This window comes from Rhinopithecus bieti, unplaced genomic scaffold, assembly GCF_001698545.2.
Source record: "Rhinopithecus bieti isolate Rb0 unplaced genomic scaffold, ASM169854v2 scaffold_7648, whole genome shotgun sequence".
Lineage (NCBI taxonomy): Eukaryota > Metazoa > Chordata > Mammalia > Primates > Cercopithecidae > Rhinopithecus > Rhinopithecus bieti.
In genome coordinates, this window is record NW_016805609.1 from 573,918 (window position 1) to 581,086 (window position 7,169).

Here is a 7,169-nt window from a genome sequence, read left to right on the forward strand (position 1 = left end):
ATATTACATGAAAATCTTTTCAAGAGAAAAGCAAAATTTCACCTTTACATTAATGTACTATTAATGTTAAACCCAGTTCTTCATAAAGTCTTAGAGACCAATCTATCCAATTTTAATCAGTTTGACCATCACATAAGATTCTCAGAAACCTTTTAAAACCCTTTACAATGTTTGTGAAAGAGCAGATTAGTGCTTTAAGAAAACTTGTGCTTTTATCCCAACGTCCAATTTACAGAAAACTGAATCATACTCCTTTAACTTTAGCCAATGTTCACACACAGAACATTCTGTTCTTTTACAAGATTAATTTTCACAAACCTTCCACAACTTGCTGAAGCCTTTAGCTATATCCTATGTAACTTAAAACAATTCTTTAACCCTTTAATCTAGGCTAAAAAAATCCATATTCCCATAAGTTCTTATAATCTTTCACCAGGAACACATTTTGCTTTCCTTACACACCTTGCATGTAAAACTCTTTCTTCAGTAGCCTCAATTACCTGTCACAATGTTAACTCTTAGCAACTTTTACTTTTGGTGAAGACCTTGGTAAGTAAGGGATTTTAATTATGTACTAGATGTGGAGCCTAGGACACCACACAGAAGTGCAGGTAAGGCCTGACTCTTTCCAGCATAGCCAGGGGCATGGCTAACTCCACATGTCCCCAGGCCTTACCTAGAATCTAATGGCTCCAAAGTAGATAAGATGAATAATTTCCAAAAGTCAAAGAAGCAATTTATGACCTTAAAGTATTTAACAACCTGCCTAATTTATACCAAATGTCTTTATATTACCAATAATTCTGAAAACTGTCTTTATTTCCTAAAGCTTACTAAAGTTATGTGAAGACATTACAGTTTTATTTTCTGACAAAATATTTGATTTCAGTGCTTATTACTTTTAAGCTAATTAATCAGAGTTCTTTCCTATATAAACATCACACATACAACACATGTGAATACATAGACAGAAGAAGATCCAGTACTTGTAAGATTTTCATTTGCCAGTTTTATGTTTCTCTTTAAAGCATGCAGTTTCTAGGGCCTGATATGCAGGCACAGCTGGAAGGCAAAACAGATCCCCAAAATTCAGGGTCCCATTTTATACCTGATCCTGGATCCCAAAAAGGGTGAATCGGTCCATCTCCTATGGGAGTGTTATCTCTCAGTGCAGAGTGGGGACATTCCTTACTTTCTAGGTGGCCAGGAGCATGTGTCTTTAATCCAAACATGCAAAGAAGCACGTATTCCCCCACTGCCATTAGCTATCCCCAAAAGTGTATTTCCTACCTAGTTATTACACACTAAAGTTCTCTCACAATGTGAAGCAATTTCTGAAATCCTCAAAAGTCAAAACCATCAGATAACACAATGCAAAACAGAACAGAGCCTTAGATTTTGAGAGGGATCTATCTGCTTTCCATTCCTAGGGTTCCATGAGAAAAACAGTGTTTTCCCCCAAAATGAGATCTAGGGAGCTTCCTCTGTTTTTCCTAAGGAGAGTCAGGCTGTTACAGCTTGAATATCCACTTTTAATTAAGCTGACTTTTAACAATAGCACTCTAAAAAAAATTATTTTAAATCTCTCATTACCTGGCTTTAGCCAAGACAAATGGCCAATATTTCCGGGTTTTGAACTTCACCAAAGGTAACCTCCTAGGTCCTCAGAAAAGGAAAATTCCAGACAGTCTGTGGACGGGAAGAGAATTAACAAATGGTAAAGGTCACACAGATATCAAACCAGAAAGAACTCATCCCCTAAGCCAGGAATTGAACCCTGGATTCAGGCTGCAATTGCGAAAAAACAAGGCCTTAGTCACTAAGCTACAGTACCGGGCAGTTTCCATTGCCCTTCCTAGAAGGAGTCTAGAGCTTGCAAAGGCTTTTAACTGCTCAAGATAATTTTTAGGGCTAACTATTGACATGAACTCCATGTTTGTTGTCTGCTGGATGATGGAGACCAAGAGAAAATATCACTATGTGGTTACAAGGTCAAGCTCCCAAGGACATGCAACAAGACGAGAGGGAAACTTCATCCAGCTTTTTTTGTTCTGGGGACCTGCAGCAAAGTTTGTTACTGAGGTCCTAACCCCATGTTCTATCTTAAGGTACTCCTCTTTATGATAGAGTGATACAGAAAGACAAATTTATAGCACAAAGTACACCAGGTTCACTACAGTCACCACTCCACTCAGCACCCAAAATGGAACTGGCAAGGCTCAAACTTGCTTCTGGATGGACCCTGTCAGCTTTCATCCAACCTCTGACCAAGAGTTTCAACATGAGGTCTCTGGGCAAGATGATTGCCCTGAATAACAGAAAAGATAGGAAAGGGGAAGAAGAGAAAGGAAGAAAAGCATTGCCTGTAGCAGGGTGGGGAGGCAAAGAGCTCAGGGAGGCCAGAGAAAGACCCATTGCAGCGACACTGAATCAAAAGTTTAGGTGGCCACTTGTCAGTTGTGAAGGGATCTTTCCCAGCAGCTCCGTCAGCTCTCAAGTTTCTCCTTTTGGGGAGGAAAAGACTCTTAAGTCTCATGATCCTGTACATGTCTAATCCTGTTACGCACAGCCATCAGCAAAGAGTGCAAGGCAAATTAATCCCAAGAGAATCGTGGTTAACATCCTGTAATGGCAAATCCATTTTCAGCCAAGGGGGATTTTACTGACAGGGACCTCTAACCCCCTAAATTTTAGGAAGAACTCTAACCTTCCTAAGTTGGGCCTCAAACCCACATCCGGCCAAGCATCCTTACCTTTTATTAAGAGGGTCCTTTAACCCACACTGTCTTAGGACCGAGACGCTAACTCCTCTAAGTTGGGCCTTTAACCCAATCCCATCCTTTACCCGGATAAAATTACCCCAACACTTACCCAAAGTTGGCCCATTGGTGCTGCAGTCTATTTCCTTAGGGTCAGGGGTCTCTTCAGTATTGTCCCTTCATGGTCACCAGGAAGATGTTACCAGAAAGGGGTCCCAATCCAGACCCTAAGAGAAGGTTTTTGAATCTCACACAAGAAAGAGTTTGAGGTGAATCCGTAAAGTAAAAGTGAGTTTATTAAGAAAATAAAGGAATAAAGAATGGCTACTCCATAGGCAGAGCAGCAGCATGGGCTGTTCCACTGTTAATACTTATGGTTATTTCTTGACTATATGTTAAACAGGGGTGGATTATTCAAGAGTTTTCCAGGAAAGGGGTGGGCAATTCCTGGAACTGAGGGTTCCTCCCCCTTTTAGATCCTATAGGGTAACTTCCTGACATTGCCATGGCACTTGTAAACTGTCACGGCGCTAGTGGGAGTGTCTTTTAGCATGCTAATGCATTATAATTAGCGTATAATGAGCAGTGAGGACGGCCAGAGGTCATTTTCACCACCATCTTGGTTTTGGTGGGTTTAGGCCGGCTTCTTTACCCCATGCTATTTTATCAGCAAGGCCTTTGTGACCTATATCTTGTGCCGACCTTCTTTCTCATCCTGTGACGTAGAATGCCTAACCTCCTGGAAATCAGCCCAGTAGGTCTCAGCCTTATTTTACCCAGTTCCTATTCAAGATGGAGTTGCTGTGGTTCAAACATGCCTGACAGAAAGACTACAGTAGGAAAGGGAATGGATAAAATTGATCTGCATACTTTGTGACTAGGTGAAGTAACAATGTTGGGTTGTCCTGTGATTCTGCAGAGTGAGGGTGGTGAGGAGTAAAACAGTGTTCAGATGGGTGTCTGGGGAAGTTGTAGGCAGCAGGTGGTTAGATTTTTGGGAAGACATGGTCTCCCTTCACAGACTACACCAGTACCAGCCCCTCTTGTAGGGCACCCTAACTTCTCCAGGATATGACCAAACTTGGCATTTCATAGAAGAGAAATACCAGGCCTGCCTCAAGTGCTCTCCTTACTGCATTTGCCCCTCTTCAACTTCCCTGTGAAGCTGGAATGTAACTACTTAAGTACTCAAGAGGCCTTCCACAAGAAACACAAAAGCTTTGCATTCCAGCTCTTGGTTCTCTGCCACATGACTGTCTCTAAGAATTTCTATGTTATTTTGGAATGGAAAACCAGACACAGTATGGCTTCTTTGAAAAGACAAGGTGATTGCTCTCCAGCTTGTTTTCAGAAAATAAGCACTCTAATGCTTCTGTTCAACAGGCATTTAAAATTCAAGAAGAATGAGGGCATGAGGAAAGAACTGTTTGGATACAGTTAATTCTCTGTATGTGCCTTATTAGTGGTTGTAATGGAATTTGGAGCAGAATATAATCAAACACATTAGCACTTATGTGGAAGGAGCAAACAGTGAGATGAGCAATATGGCCCACTTTGAGATCTTTTGTTCAAAACAACAACAACACTAAAAGAGCCACCTGGCTACTTCCTTAGTTCTGGAATTTTCCCCAGGTGGGCTATTAACATGACAGAGTGGAGGAAGGGAATATCTAGCTGGTGATGGTTTATTTTCTGGCTTCTTCATAGATCATATTAGTGCTGCCTGTAACATATATTAAGCCATGTGCTTCTTTTACAGCTTTTTAACATGAACTTCACACATACTTTTCAGACTGAATGGTGCCCTACCCTCACCAAAATATAGGTTCACATCCGAATCCCTAAAACCTGTGAATGTAACCTTATTTGGAAGAGGATCTTTGCAGAGGTAATTAAGTTAAGAATCTTGAGATAAGATCATCCTGGATTATCTGGGTGGACCATAAATCCAACAGGTATCCTTACAAGAGACAGAAGAGAAGACAGGCACATGGAGGAGAAGGTCATGTGGAGGTAAAGGCAGAGATGGAGTGATGCAGCTGCAAGCCGAGGAACATCTAGCACCGCCAAAAGCTGGAAGAGGCGAGAATGGGTTCTCCCTACAGCCTTGGCAGGGAGCATTGCCTCCCCAACACCTTGATTTCATACTTCTGGCCTACAGAACTGTGAGAGAATACGTTTCTGTTCTCGTAAGTCATGAAGTTTGTAGTAATTTATTACGAAGGCCCTAGGAAATCGATATACATATTAACTTCTATGCTGTTGTCAAGAAAATTTAGGAGAGATGACGATAGTGTTTACAATGAAGCCAGAATTTGATATAGGTCCCTGTGCCTTCTTCGGGAAGGAATATTTATGTCAAGACACTAACAGTATAGACAAAGTCTTATCTTTTCCTATAAGAGTCAAGAGGATCCTTTGAGGATCCTTTTCTGGTCAAGAGGATCCTTTGAGACCTGACCCAGGCCTCACATTTTACAGACGTGGACTCTGAGATCCTGAGAGGAAAATTGCTCTACTTCAGGCCACATAGGCAGTTAGCAGCAGGGACAAGAAGAGATGTCAGCTCTTCTGATTCTCCCTCCGCCAGACTCCTTTTGCACACAGTGGGCCACTCCGCAGACCTGTGTTCACTTTTCCATACCAGATCATTTCTGCAGGAGCTAACTGCCTCCGTTACACTGTATTCTTTCAGTTTTAAGTGACAGACATCCATCAACATAGGTCAAACAATAAAGGAGTCACTGGCTCACGTAGCTCGAAAGCCTGAAGGTGGGTTTGACATCAGGTGCTGAATCTATGCCCCAAGCAATGCCACCAGGGCTTCCCTGCTGTCCCTCAGCTCTTCCTCTGTCAGCCTCAAATCTCTGTGTTTTCCCTCATCCTCTCTGATAGTGGATGTGCTTTCTCCATTGCTGAGGGAAAAGGCTGCTGACAGCTCCAAATTCATGTCTTTCCTGCACCTTGACTCCAAGGCCAAGAGAGAGCTTCCTGTCACACCCACAGAAAAGCCCCAGGGAAGAGCTTCGAGTGGCCTAGTTTGGGGCACATGTCTAGTCCTTTGGTGGAATGCCAAGGGGCAGGGTCTATGGGGTGGAAGCTGCCGACTGCTCCCCCAAATCCATGTTCTCCTCTTATTCCAGGGCACTCAGCCACAGTTCTTTCCCAGCCTCCTGTAGCGAGGTGTGATGACAACTCCACTGTCATCAATGAAGTGTGAGCAGATGTGATGTGCCCCACTTCTAGGTCTGGCCCCTCAAAATCTATGTGCTCCTCCATGTTCCTTTTCCCTTCTGGTTGGCTGGAAGGGAGAGGACCCCAGGGCAACCTTGGAAACTTCATATTGAATATGCCAATGATCCCACCAGTTGGCAGTGACCAATCTGAATGACTGCATGGACGAAGGCCACCCTGCTCACCTATTCATCAGCCTTCTACTGTTACGTGAAGAAAAAATAAACTTCTACTGAATCTGAGCAATTGTAATGGAGGAGTTTATGTTTTCACAGTTAACCTACGTTAGCAAACACAATTTGTTACCAAGAGAAAGTGCGAGGGGCAAAACCTTTTTGACCACCCAAAACCTTACCAGCCATGTCAAATGTACTAGTCAGGTAGCATGGTTATGCCATGGTAACCATCGACCACAGCTCTCTGTGGCTTAAAACAACAGAGGGTTATCTCTTACTTGTGCAACCTGTTTATCTTGGGTTGTCTGAGAAGGACTTTGCCTTAATCTCATTCTCACTCAGGGACCCAGCCTGAGAGAGGCTCCATCTTCAAGTTTCCATGATTGCCAAGGCAAGATGAGAGGTGGTGGTGATTCATTCCCTGGTTTTTAAAGCATCAGCTCCAAAGTGATGTTTAACTGGCCAGATCAAGTCACGTAACAATTTCCAGCGTCAAGAGGGTGGAGATGTGTGGTTTTACAATGTCCCCAGAAGGAGTATGTTTGGTAAAAGAAAAGACTGAGTATCGCTTGCCTTTGGGTAGAGGAAGTGGGAGAAAGGGAAAGAGGGGTCTCGATCTCCTGACCTCGTGATCCACCTGCCTCAGCCTCCCAAAGTGCTGGGATTATAGACGTGAGCCACCGTGCCCGGCCTGAAATGGATTTTTCTTTTTCTCCTGCATGGTTAGGTTACAAATTTTCCGAACTTTTATGCTCTGCTTCCCTTTTAAATATAAGTTCTAAGGAGATCGAGACCATCCTGGCTAACATGGTGAAACCCCATCTCTACAAAAAAATACAAAAAATTAGCCAGGCATGGTGGTGGGAGCCTGTAGTCCCAGCTACTTGGGAGGCTGAGGCAGGAGAACGGCATGAACCTAGGAAGTGGAGCTTGCAGTGAGCCAAGATTGTGCCACTGCACTCCAGCCTGGGTAACAGAGCAAGACTCCATCTCAAAAAAA